This window comes from Battus philenor, unplaced genomic scaffold (assembly GCF_028537555.1).
Source record: "Battus philenor isolate CCGP_79_NKW_IND1 unplaced genomic scaffold, ilBatPhil1.0.hap1 SCAF_30, whole genome shotgun sequence".
Taxonomy (NCBI): domain Eukaryota; kingdom Metazoa; phylum Arthropoda; class Insecta; order Lepidoptera; family Papilionidae; genus Battus; species Battus philenor.
Window position 1 is genome coordinate 5,189,023 of NW_027181694.1, and position 15,092 is coordinate 5,204,114.

The 15,092-nt window shown below is 29.6% G+C and overlaps 1 protein-coding gene across 1 annotated transcript in view; it reads right to left on the minus strand.

Annotated features, from left to right (window-relative positions):
• nvd (neverland) overlaps positions 1–8,385 on the minus strand; it is a 42,262-nt gene extending 33,877 nt beyond the window's left edge. Inside the window, exon 1 of the mRNA XM_068771189.1 lies at positions 8,329–8,385. The gene's annotated coding sequence lies outside the window, so the exon portion shown is untranslated. The remainder of the gene's footprint in view (positions 1–8,328) is intronic.
• Between the last annotated feature and the right edge of the window lie 6,707 nt (positions 8,386–15,092).

Below are 15,092 nucleotides of genomic sequence, written 5' to 3' on the forward strand. Positions count from 1 at the left end.
GTGGTAGACGCAGCGTCAGAAAGCTCACCACTAGCTGGTCCTGCCACATAGTTAACGGAATGTCGCTAGACAAGTTAGGGGGAGGCCTAATCCACCCAGTAGTTGTTCATCGGTTATGATGAAGATATTTCCTACATTCATTTTATATTTCCAGGCGTCATCGTGTTAACCCTTAACTTGGCAGTTTTTTTTTTTAAATATTACATTAATATTCATACCACTTGACTTTTAAGACCCAAGGATGCCAACAGAAAAAACTGAACAAGCGTTCGAAAATTAAGAAATTATCTAAACATTCACATACAAATGATTACTTTGCGTTCAAAATTGATGCCACAATTTTTTTTAATTTTGATGTATCTCTACAGATAAATTATCAAGAAAAGGTTTAAATTCAACTATTGTAAGAAACAAATATATTCTAGAATCGACACAAGATGGCAGCCGTTCTGCGATTAGCAATGCACTAGTTTTACCGATGATATAAAAAAGTCTCGGAAAGTTCATGACGATCTTTGAGGGAGCTCTATACTTCGCTATGAGCGGCTATCTTGCCAGAACATCCTAGGTTTCTTTAGGAAGGTCATTAAACCTACGACAAAAGCCAAGAAATAAAAGGATTAAACCGTGATAATTTTATATCGACAATAAATAAACTGCAATATAGTACGAAAACGTAATAATATAAATATTAAAAAAAGCAAATAACTTTAAACGCAAAAATAAATAAAGAAAAATAAAAGAAAATATATATGTAGGATCCTGGAGAGGCGATGTACGAAAGGAAAGATAAGAAAAGGAATGAAAGATATTGTGAAAAGAAAAAAAGAGAAATGAATGGAAGAAATTGAGAAGGATGAGAGAGGCGCATAACAATAATAATATTCAGTAAGGGAGAAAGAGATGTCCACAAAAATGAGGGCCAATAAAAAAAATGGCCGACTATCTGCAGACATGATGACTATTCAGACGAAATCTTGTTACATCTTCTAATATTTTAATTGTAATTTTGTTTTTATATATGGAGCTCGAGAAATTATAAAAATATTGTAATCAAATATATTTAAAATAAATAGTTCGTAGATGTAAAAACAGAACTGACCTCACTGTAAAACTTGTAAACAAATATACAATTGTAAAACATAAACATGTAATTGAATTTATAGGTTATGTATGTCAGTTTTATCGCCTTTTTATGTCAACGTTATGGTTGCGTTCATAAAAAAAAGTATTCAAAAATTATAATAAAAATTCATTCTTATTTGTTTTTGTTTTATTAAGTTACTTTTCGCACTAATTTATTGTGATACAATTTTTAATAATATTTGCGTATAATATTCATCTAAAATCTCATTTCAAATTTGAAAGAAAATTTAAAATGGAAAATATTTTTAAGTTTTTTTTTAAATTCTATTTTTTTTAAAATAACTAGTGAATAATTGTGAAAAATTATTAGCTTGTTATATTATTTGATAATAATTTTCGTTCGATTCTTTTTATAATTGATGTTTACCGTTTGACTGCCACACGACGTAAAATATAAAAATATATTTCATGATACAATTCAATTTATTTTTTGAAATTTGAGGTAAATTATTTCCAGATGAGGTTTTTTTTAGGCGGTGGACTTTGACCAGGTTTAAAGTTAGTACTTTTAATTATTATTATGTCATCGTAAGACGTCTGTTGCTAGTTGGCAGCTGCCTACTTCCAACAACTTACGATTTTAACATACTCGTCTGTCTGTTTTGGGTGGACGTCAAAGTTAAAGATAAGACAAAATTCTTTTGAACTTTTAACAGAACTCTTATTGATGGACATTGACTTTGTCTATCTATTCTATTCTTCTCGCTATGGATTATAACTGTGGAAAAGAAGCAGGAAAAATACATTTAAAAAACTTTTAAGTTAAACGGTTTTTTAATACCCATATTGTGGTGGTTGTGGAAAAATATGTACCTAGTTCGCCACATTGGAACGGCGTCCATCTTGAATTTTAAATTTTGACATAATCATCGTGTTTTACTAGTGTAGCCCTTTCATTTGATATCCATATTTAGGGGGTTAAGGAAAAATATGTAATCCGCCATTTTGTATCGGCGGCCATCTTAGATTTATAATGTTATTGATTTTATTATATTGTATTGTCATCTAAATTAAATGTGTGTACAAAATTTCAGATCAAACTGAAAACGGGAAGGTGCTTAAATTTCAATTTCTAATTTTGACCCAAATAAATAAACAAATTCCGTACGGGACGAACTAAATAAACCCGTTTAAAAAACTAACATTACTACATATGATTTAAAAAAGTTATAACAATATAGATATACATTTTCTGACAGAAATAGCTCAAATGAAAACCAAAATAATCAAGATGACGACATTGCCAAGGATTCTTGTCAGTTGAAGGATTCCATTTGTAGGGAGATTTTATTTGATCCCATTTTCAATAAAATCAGGCTCTCCTTGTGTTCTTCTCATAACGAACTCAAGCAATCTTTATAAATGATACCATATGGATTAACAAATGAATTGACTTTGATAAATGGGACACGATATGTACATAAAAATAGAATCTTTTCCGACGCAATAAATACCTATATTTCCGAGATACAGATAACAGAGTGCCTTTTAAAAAACATTGAATTATTTATTCAGTAAACACTTATTATACAGTGACCGTTTTCAAGTGATTTTGCCTAATGTTATATTCAACTGTTTTTTAATAGGGTCTCAACGGTTGAGACGCGATGTTGCAAGTAATGTAAACTTCTGACATATTATTTATTATGACTTTTACTAACCTTTTTTTATATAAACACTGTAACTAAGAATTATACGATTAAAAAATGATAGTTTTGTATGTTACTTGTGTCTTCATTGTTTAAATATTATAAAAAAACTATTCTATATATTTATTACGTAAAAGTTACGCTATTAGCATATAGCAGACAATGATGTTAATGCTATTTTTAAATACATCCGCGTAATAGATCGTTTAAATATGAATATTGTAATCATCACCATAATTTCAGGCGAAAATTGACCACAGCTGGGCATAGGCCTCCCCCAGTGATTTAAAATAGAATCGGTTGGAAGTTGGACTTCCGGTGAACTTAATAAGTTCGCCTGTCCGTTGTTAAGCCGGTTTGTAGTCTTCAATACGAAACCTTAAGGCGGCTTGTTACCTTGTTATTACCTTGTTGCCTTAAGCGGTCATGTTTTCCGCGCTATATATCGCCTGCCAACTGTCACTAACTTATCAATACGATCTAATATGTAATAATTATTTTTTACATTTAATCACGTAAAATATGTTAACAATAATTAATTATCATTTTAATTAAACCTCTGTTATTTATTTTGATATCTGCGCTTATTGTTTTTATCTGTATACAGATAAAATATATCTAGTTAATTTGGTAGAGATAAACATTATATAGGTATACAGTAAAATGTTTCAGACTATAATACGTTTGCTTAAGTACTAAATTAACACTTCAAGCAAATATATACAATGATATAATATTCGGTATTTTATTTAACATCCATAGCGTATATCAACCTCAATTTTTAAAAAAAAATTACTCCTAGCATTATTCAAAACAAATATAGAATTAAATATATTGGAATTAGTAGTAATTATTATTTAATACTGGCCACACTGATAATTTTCGTCTGCAGATTAAAAAAAAAATTAATGTCAATTATTTTTTTTTGGCGGGAAGACAGAAAATATGGCGTCTAAATTCTTGATTAACATTATTGTTATTACTATTTTAGTAATAGAAGTGTAGTTTTATAACTGCGAAGGTATTTAAAACTAAATTAATTAGTCTAGGGTTGCTGCCATGAGCCGGTACGGCGTGAGTGGGCCCACAGGATGGACCGACGACACAGTTGTCGTAGTGGGAGTCGCTGGATGGGAGATGGAGTGTAAGACTGGTCTTCGTGATCTTTGGTAGGCCTATGCCTAGAAGCGGGCATATCGACAGAAAAGAAGACCAAATTAACATTGATTTATTGAACATTGGAACTTTTAATAGAACTCTTATTGATCGTCAACTAACTATTTATTTTTAATCTGTTTTACTTTTGAATCTACTCTTCGCAATGTGTTATAGCTGTGGAGAAGAAGGAAGAAACTTCACAAAAACACATCTTTTAGTAATGCCTAATAATAAAATAATATTATAATTTTACACTTTATCAGATTGACACTTTATCAGATGAAATTAAAATAATCAAGCCACATTATTACCAAGGATTCATCTCATTTAATTATTTGTTTACTGAATAATAAGCCTTTCACTTAAGACTAAGAAGAAAAAGTATTTACTTCTTAATAAATCAGATAAAGGGATTCGCACTATAGCATCTTGCACACATGAAAAAAAAATGATTTTTTTAAAATATTGTAGTGAAAATTAATTTTGAATATTAAGTATTTTATTAAATCTAGAAGAAGTTGTCATTAAATTATATTATTTAGAATATTTAGCTTTATAAATAATAAAACTACATGAACAAATTTTAAAAGAATTGTTTTTCTAAAAATATATTTATCATATGTCAATTGATTAGATTTCAATTTTTTAAAAAAAAAACAGATAACGTATTCAATACAGCCATTTTTGTTACAGTTTCAATATGTCAAAAAATAAGATTTGACATTAAATTATATTTTATATACATAGAAGTATATACTTAATATGTGAAATATGTGTCCGTTTAATGTATTTATCATTTATTTTATTTATTAACGTATGTTAACATTATTGAATGTAATTAAAAATATACAATTTATAAAAAAACATTTCCTATGAAACTGTCTACCAAGGCCACGACGCAATTTGAAAACGACTTTACCGCTTTTAATCATCTTGCAAGTATCCTTATGCATTAGTTAAAATATTCTTATGGAGAAATAAATAGAATATTGCGCAGAATCTAGAAATATATCAGAATACAAAAAACTTTCCGAACTTCACGCTTTTGACAGTTCACGTGCAGCAAATTTATAATGTCGTTTACGAGTTATATCGGTCAGCATCAACTGATTGTAGTATATATATATATATATATATATATATTAATCATAAAGATGTTAGAAAATTAATTCTAATTTTAAGGATTTTTTTGTTGAAATAATCATAAGAAAAAATTTACAAACCCCCACTGTGTTTATTGTTAGTTCTTCTCAATAGATGGCGCTTTTACAAATCGACGCAAACTTTAATCTGTCATAATGGAAGGCAAGTAATTATTTTTTTGGCTGTCAATAGTTGAAATATCATACTGCTCAGAGCAAACCATTTTAAAGTATTTTGTGTCCCAAGCGCGTAAGTCTCGATTGATCGATGTCATACCGACAGTTTTTGGCAAAAACTCTACTCATATCGTTCGGAACCATTCGTTTGATTTTGCTCCGTGGTACTTTTGACTATTTAGCAAAATCAAAGGGCGAATAGAAAAAAATAGATAAAAACCGTATAGAAGAAAGTCTTGAAGGTTATATCGGAAAAATACTATCCCGTCTATCGAGGAATGGAAAAAACGTTGGAAAAAACTTTGAAGGAGATGAAATCGATTTGAAAGAATAAACGAATGATTTACATCTTATAAACAAATTCACAATACTTTGCGATCACCGTATTAAGTTGATGATTATAAATGATTGAAATGATCTCATATAATAAAGCTATTTTAACTTTGACTATTAAAGGTTTTCGAGTGACAACTGCGCCCTCTACTAGGTATACCGATGACTTAGATCAAGGTCGCGGAGTGTGGATGCAGGCATCGAAATACCTGTCATCGCGGCAGTCTTTTAGATAGAAGCCTTGCGTGTATAAGCGTCTATCAGCTTGCATGAATAAATTATTATAATGTATCTGTGCAAATAACTTCTGGAAGTACAAAGTCTGTTGAGACAAATACTTTACAAAAAATGTAATTATGTTTAATTGCAACAATGATATATTGTAGCAATAGTTCGCATCAAGAAATATATATTATATATATTATATAAATTAAATTGGAGTGTCTCTTTGAAATATTAAAATAAACTCTTTTTACTACATGCATATGAATATATATAAGGTATATATATCAAAATCATATTTTTTTAATTTTTTGTCTGTCTTTCTTGTTAATTCTGAATTATCTTTAAAATAGCTGGTGCAATTTAAATGTGATTTATACTGGCATGTAGTTTATGTTATAAATTTTTAAAAGAAAGAAATGTTTTTTTTTTTGGTAAATTTCACGCGGAAAAAGTCGCGGGCACAGGTAGTAAAGAATGATATTTAAAGTTGACTTGATTATGTGAAAAATTTAACACAATAATTTTTGAAGTACGATATGCTTTTTATATCAAATAAATTATATAATCTGTACTATACTCATTGCCCTCGTATGTTTTAAAAATAGAACATTTTAAATTGCTTTTTAATTTTTTCCCGTGATGCATCTTTTGTTAAAGTTTTAAATATACAAGCTGATTGGTTATAAATGTGCTTTAAAGGGGCAAATCTGTAGCCGATTTGCTCTCTATATATGATAAAGATTATCTATATATAGAAAAATCTAGATTACATTAGGGGAATCGGAAATTAAAGTCGCTTCTGTCGACATATTTTACGGAAAAACCGATTATTTGTTACCGCTCCGGCATTGAAAATTTGTACACTAGATGGCAAAAGGTTGTCAATAACGAAGGTGAATATATTTTTGATTAGAATAAAAATATGTTAAAAACGCAGTCGTATGAAGAAAGCGACATTACTTTTTCTCTAATATATAATCGCGTTTTCAACGTGTGCCTATGTTTATAATAAATAAATATATAACATATAAGAGATAAAAAGTAGGGTCAAATCGCGTTCGGAGGTATTATTTGTTTTTTTTTTATATTTTTATCTCTAATCAGACTTGTGACAGTCTTCCGGTTGATTTATATATGTTGGCTTATATTATATACATAAATAACATGAAAAATCATTTTAAAATTTCGTATTATTACTCATTAAAATTAATTATTGTTTATTTTCTTCCCCTGCAGTACAACAGCCAAAAGTTATTGTTCTGTGCCAAAAAATAAATCAATGTAAAAAATTTCACTGTAATTGCCATTTACAGTGTAATTGAAAATATGTGTAAAGGCTATAAACCTTTTTGCTGACAAATGAGTTATACAATCACCATTAAAGTTTCTTTATAAAACAATCACCCATTATCTATAAGAACGGTGCTATGGTGAAAGATATTGTTTTTTAAACAAACAGATATGACGATTTTCCATTGATAAAATCTTACTAAATTAAAAATTATTATATTATTTATCCCATTCTGTATGTAAATAAAAACATAATATCAAATAATTGGTTTCGACGTTCTTTGTTTATAAATGGTGTATCTAATATGGTTTTAAATATAATACCATCACCCCTAATTTATTTTCAGCATTTTTCAATAGTTTGATATTTGAAAATTTGTAATTAAAAGCAATCTTTTACCTTCAGAGAAGTTAGTACAATATACCACTAGACCTTCTGTATTATTAAAACATTTTTTTGTCGTATTTTGTCGGAAACAGGGTTTTGTTGGAACAAAATTTCTTTTAGTTTTCTTTATACTATACAGTTTCTTTTCTATGAAAAAAAAAAAGATATTTAATAATTCCTGTATAAAATTTTAAATAACGATGACTTTAATTTTAATAAAATTAAATATTAACATTAATTTTTCAGTGGCTGTAGAATAAAAAATCATATGACATATATTACAGACCTATTAAAAAAATGTAGGTTTAAGTAAAATCATTTTTTAATAAATCTTTTTGCTGGTAACACTGCAATATGTTAAAATATATAATTGATTAAAGGCGTATCGATATTAAACTAATTTCTTTTTTTTTATTTACAAATTATCAGAAATGTAGTTATTTTGTCATGAAAGAGGTTATATAAATTAAATTTTGTTATTTTGTTCAAACAGACAACGCGTTGGTTTTAATTTTACATCGTTTTTTCAACGTGTACATTGATACTGTTTAATTTTTAAAATTTAAATAACCTAAGAGAAAATTGTATAAGAAATATTGTAAATAAATGTTGTCGTGACTTGCAGTTGGGAGAAAAAAGATCCGTATCAAATAGCGGCAACCCTCTTCCAACTGTCTGAACGCAAAAAAACCGAAAAAAAATTGTAAAAAAAAACAATAGCGTCTCAAATTAGAATTAAAAATATGAAAAATCATTTAAATAACAAGGAAAGAAAAAATAAAAATGTTTAATTAAATTAGTTAAAATAATATTGACTAACCTTATAACAAAAATCATTTGAAGTTCTAGAAAAGTCTCCTGTGCGTCTTACTTCTGGTACTGTTTATACTAAACTGAAATCATTTATGCAGTTGCCCGTACCTTTATGTATGCGAATGTTGGATACGATTCTGTTTTTTTTTATTATTTTTCATCTTAACGTCGCAAAGAGATATAAAGCTCCGACTGATTTTGCATAAACAGGTAAGTTTAGATTTATGGAAGGTTATGTTACGTAATTTTTTTATGAGATTTGTAGGCTTTTATTTAATAAGTGTCAATGTACAAACCATAGACCCAAATAGTAAGAGAGCCGAAACATTTAGAATAAATAATAATACATAAACATTAATATGCAAAGTCCGTTTAAAAAGTTTCGCATATATATATAAAACAATATATTAATATGCAAATACATTATCTATATATCTTTAAATAATTCCATGAAGGCTGTCTTGTCAAAAAGAGAGAAAAAAGAGTTTCACACAAAAGAGTGTTTATTTCGATTTTGATTTTTTTAATTAAATTGGTAGGCTTTTATTTGACAAAAGTGTCAATGTAAAAAGTATAGACCAAGATAGTAAGAGAGCCGAAACATACAGAAAGATTATATAATAATACAAAAACATTAATATGGAAAGTTTTCACAGATATATATAAAACAATACATAAATATACATATACATTATCTACATATCTTTAAATAATTCCATCAAGGCTGTCTCGTCAATCAAAAGAGAGAGAGAGAGAGAGAGAGAAAAAAACAGTTTTGAATAAAAGAGTATTAATACATTTTTGATTTTTTTTTCAATGAAATTGGTTTTAAGATTGGTAGGCTTTTATTTGACAAAAGTGTCAATGTGCAAAGTACAGAACAAGATAGTAAGAGCCGAAACATACAGAAAGATTAAATAATAATATAAAAACATTAATATGGAAAGTTTTCACAGATGTATATAAAACAATACACAAATATACATATATTTTATCTACATATCTTTAAATAATTCTATCAAGGCTGTCTCATCAGTCAAACGAGAGAGAGAGAGAGAGAAGAGTTTCATATAAAAGAGTATTTATTTCGATTTTGGTTTTTTTTAAATTAAATTGGCTTTTAGATTGGATTGGAGGCTTTTGGATTTCGCGACTTCAAGGTCGCAAGGCATAGAAAGCGTAAACTTCTTCGAGTTCTTCTCAGATCAGAGAGTGTTTAACATATTTATAGGCTGAAATCTAAATACTTATATGAATAATAGTGACGGACCCATGGTAGATACAAGAAATAAAAATAAACTCATAACTTAGCCTCTTTTAAGTATGTACAACCCCTGTCTTGAGTTTACAAGGACATTTTTATTTTCTTACTCCTTTTACATCCTCTTAATATAATCCTTTACCGTTCCTCCTGGGATGATCCTTTACAAACTAGATTCATTTATTTATTACCCTTATTTAACATTTTGTTACATTCTAATTTCAAATTTTATTGTTTTAACTTATCTCTAATATATAAAATTCTCGTGTCACGGTGTTGGAACTTGAACTCCTCTGAAACGGCTTGACTGATTTTTACCAAATTTAATATGCGTATTCAGTAAGTCTGAGAATCGGCTACTATCTATTTTCTATACCCCTAAGTGATAAAGGTTGTTCACACTTAAAAATTTTTTTTTATTTTTTAACGAAATTTTTTGTTTTTATTTTTTTATGATACAGCATACAAGAATACATACAACCATAAATTTTCACCCCTCTACGATCAACCCTTATTTTTTATTTGTAAATTAAAATATCAATTTTTTTTTGCAAAACAACGTTTGCGGGATCAGCTAGTATTTATATAAAAGTACTATCATTTAATTTCTTTGTCACACTTTGTTACTCTTCTTCAATTACTACTGCGTTTTATTACCTTTTTATTAGTTTATTTACTACCTCCTGGCAGTTTTACTCTTTACTTATCAATGTGGCAATGTTTCATTCTATTTTTTTCTGCAACTAAAACTGGAATTGAACCCACAACGTGCTTAATGCAAGACAGTCGGTATTCAGATGCACCGCAGTCAACTGCGGGGTCGCAGGTGCCAAAAAAAATTTCGCCATTAAAAAATTAAGAAATAATACCTTTATAAGTTTTAAAATTAAAAGTTTATTATTATATTAATCTTATTCAAGTGATTTTAGCTGATCGGAATGCATAGAAATTTGGTTTGTTGACTCATTTATATGAATGATATTGTAATGCAATTTCATTTATATGTATGTTTTGTTTATAAATGACTTAACTACATGTTATTTATTAAACGGCTTTATTTAGTTCGACCCGTACGGAATTTATTTGAATCAAAATTAGAAATTGTAATTTAAGCACCTTCCCGTTGTCAGATTGATCCGAAATTTGGTACACACATTTAATTTAGATGACAATACAATATAATAAAATCAATAACATTATAAATCTAAGATGGCCGCCGATACAAAATGGCGGATTACATATCTTTCCTTAACCCCCTCAATATTGGTATCAAATGAAAGGGCTACACTAGTAAAACACGATGATTATGTCAAAATTTAAAATTCAAGATGGACGCCGCTCCAATATGGCGGACTAGGTACATATTTTTCAACAACCACCACAATATGGGTATCAAAAAACCGTTTAACTTAAAAGTTTTTTAAATGTATTTATACTTCTACTTTTTCATACTAAGGTTGTTTGGAAGAAATTGTCTCGTGTGATCCCATCCCATCCCACTGTTCTTTACTATTATGAAACTATGTATATATTTTCTAGCGTGTATAATAAAGAATATTAAATAAATTAAATTAAAAAAACAACAGTTGTGTTTCCATCCGGCTCTCAGCAAAAAGCGTTTTCATAATCTAGGAATCAAAAGTAAATGTAAATGTCTACTTGAAATAAAAATATTATGAATTTGATTTGAAAAAGATCGCTATGTTTATAGAGAAGTGTCTTCTGGAATTCATAATGTATACAAGTGGTCACTGTGAACTTGCCTTTCTGCCTTTCTATTCTGTTCAAATCTATGTAAAGATTCCAGGTAAGCCAACGTTGTGGATGATTTTCGTAAGGTAACTTATTACGTCATATATATACATACAAAGCTTCAACATTATTACATATATTAAACGGTTTTATTTAGTTCGACCCGTACGGAATTTATTTGGATCAAAATTAGAAATTGTAATTTAAGCACCTTCCCGTTGTCAGATTGATCTAAAATTTGGTACACACATTTAATTTAGATGACAATACAATATAATAAAATCAATAACATTATAAATCTTAGATGGCCGCCGATACAAAATTGCGGATTACGTATTTTTCCTTAACCCCCTCAATATGGGTATCAAATGAAAGGGCTACACTAGTAAAACACGATGATTATGTCAAAATTTAAAATTCAAGATGGACGCCGTTCCAATATGGCGGACTAGGTACATATTTTTCCACAACCACCACAATATGGGTATCAAAAAACCGTTTAACTTAAAAGTTTTTTAAATGTATTTATTTTTAATCAACCTGTATAACGTTACTTTTTTTCTTTTGGAATATATAGGCAAATAACTTCTGACAGTACAGTCTGTGGAAACAGATAACAAAAAATTATTAATTTAATATGTGATCCAATTATTTAGTAATTAATTAATTTTATATGTGTATTTTATATTAAATGACATTCCCTTTAAAGGCTTTCACATATATAACGAATCAACCTGTATCATATAGTATATTAACAGACCATAGAATTATATTTATTGTAATGGTATTTGAAATATACTTGTTTTATTTTCAGGTGCGTAAATATATAATGTTTATGCTTTACTAACAGTATAGTATGACATACAATTGGTCGATGTCGCAAACATATAACGAATGATATTTCGATATATTTATTGATATTGCAAAAGGAAGCAGTACCGAAAATTGTATTTCTTTTTTTTTATTATTTAAATTGTATTTACGTTACATAATATATAAGGAAGGTTTTAAAAAAGGTCAAAGGAAATCTATAAAGCCTTTTTCGACTTATAGCTTGTTCCATGAATAGCTTTATTTACATTACTATTATAGCTGTAAAATGGCGTATGTCTTATTTGCCAATTGACATATGCTACATCTTATATAAAAACCTATGGTTTTAGTTACAATAAATACATATTAATATAATCAGAAAAAAACATATTCAAAATTTGTATTGTTACATATTAAAATTAATTATTATATATCTGTCTTAGCAGGCTATGAATTGCCAGAAGATTTAGCCTATCGCCTTCCGAAAAAGAAATGATATGACGTAATAAAGAATGATCATTATACAAAATGATTAAAAATAGGTGCAAAATCTTTGAAGTTTTTTTTTTCTTTCTATAAGAGGCCTTAACTTTGTGACAACTATTAAAGTTACTATATAGTTAAAAAAAGGCAGGGTCGAAGTTGCGGATCGTGGGTGATTTGATATTCAGTCTTGTTTATGATGAGTATTTAGGAACGCCAATTTAGATCAGCTTGGCCAGACTGGATTTACCCCGAGACACTAGGACCCCGGGGGGAGGAGCGCGCGCGCTGCATTTGTCTCAGTGCGAGCGGAAACTTTGATAGCGCGATTTAGGAACATGTTTATCGAAATACCCTCACTTTTAGAAAACACTTGTCACTATCTTTCTGAAATGTCTTAGTTCAACTTGACAGCTCGTTTTTAGTGAGAGTCGCCAAGATTTGGAACGATCTGCCTGGGTCTATTTTTCCTGGTGATTTGAACTCTGGAGCCTTTAAGAGTTGAGTGGAAAGGTTTCTTTTGGATGGGCGTGTACCACGAGGAACGTATTCATCGATCTACCCTCACTATCAAATGAAGTGTATCAATTATTCCGACGCGGGAATATTTTTTTCGATTGCCCGCTGACGTCATCATTTAAGTAATATTAAAATACTTCACGTAAACATTCCTGTTTGTCGTAAGTAGTCTACATATAGTTTAAAAAAATTTTGTCGATCTACCCCCACTTTTAAATGCAGTATATTAATTTGTTCACTTGTGGTAACTTTTTGTCAACTACCCGCATATGTCATTATAGCAATATATCTGGTATTTTATTATTTAATCGATTTGAAATTAGCTTCTCCTACTTTTCAATTGAAAGAGGCTCACTGCTGGGCCTGGACAAGACCGTGGTCGACCTTGTTGCCCTCTGCCCCGCGTTCGGAGGACTCCTGTTCGACTCCAAATGCTGTGTAGGCATGAAGGTTGACGAGGAAACAATGCCTTCACTAATAAGAGATGAAAATGCGAGACCTACATTCCTAAAACAGTGTAGAAACATGGTTAAAGATATAATACAACGAAATAAGACTTGAGAAAAATTATAAAACCAAAAAAACAAAACAATAACTGTAAAACAAAACTTTGTTAAAAAAAAGAAAGAGTTATAAAAATTGTAAAACTTAGGAATTAGGTGACGGAAGAAAGGAATCGGAAAAGAGGGAAATGGAATGAAAGGGTAAGAGACGAAATGTGGAAAGTAAGAAAAATAATGAAAGAACTTAAGATGAATGGATGTAGAGTACGGAAATAAAATGAGATGTGAAAAAATTATTAAACAAAAAGAAATGATCCTGTCCTTTCACAAGATAGGGGAACGAGACGCCCTTGATAACGGGGGCCATGTAAAAGAAGAAGCTGACTGCAGGGCATGTGCCTCCTGCAAAGATCTCTACGATGACCAGTCCAGCGCTGATCACATCCAACGATTTCTTGTGACCTTGTCTACCTGGTCTACCTGGTGGGGGCGTACTCACCCCACGTCTACCGGAAGTAGCTTATTTAACAGTTTTTATCTATGATACAACGATAGTTTTAATAAATATATTCCTTATGATGGTATATATATTTAAATCTCAAAATAAATATATATTTATACAGAGTGATTGATCATAGCTGTAAAGGCTTCAAAATGGCGAATGCTTTATTTGCTGTCATTGATGTATGATACATCTTATCTAAAAATTGATTGATTAAGAATCAAGAAATATATGTAACATAGTGTTTATATATTAAAAAAAAAAAACATTTTTAAAATTCGTATTATTACATATTAAAATTAATTATTGTAAATCTGTCCGGCCTTGAATTGTCAGAAGTAATTAGCCTATCGCATTTCAAAAGAAATAAATGTAACGTAATAAAGAGTGATCATTATACAAGGTGATTAAACATAGGTTTAAAAGTTTTGAAAATTTTTACTACACAAACATCAATGCTAATCACTATGTATCTTTCTATAAGAGGCCTAAGCTTTGTGACTACTGTTCAAGTCAATAAGCAGTTCAAAAAGGCAGGGTCGAAGCGGTCTCGTGAGTGATGGTGTTTAGAATCTTGATTGATTTAAATTCGGATTCATCAGTCTTGTTTGTATTGGACATGACGCCAATTTAGATCAGCTTGGCCAGACTAGATTTACCACGAGAACTAGGACCCCGGGGGGAGGAGCGCGCGCGCAGCATTTGTTTCAGTGCGAGCGGAAACTTTGATAGCGCGATTTAGGAACGTATTTGTCGATCTACCCTCACTTTTAAATGAAGTATATTCAACTTTTTGTCGACTACCCGCATATGTTATTACAGCAATGTGTCTTATACTTTATTATTTGATTGTTTTGAAAGTAGCCTCTTCTTCTTCTTTTCAGCTGAAAGAGGCTCAGAATAGATATATTAATGTACAGGGTGATTAAACATAGGTG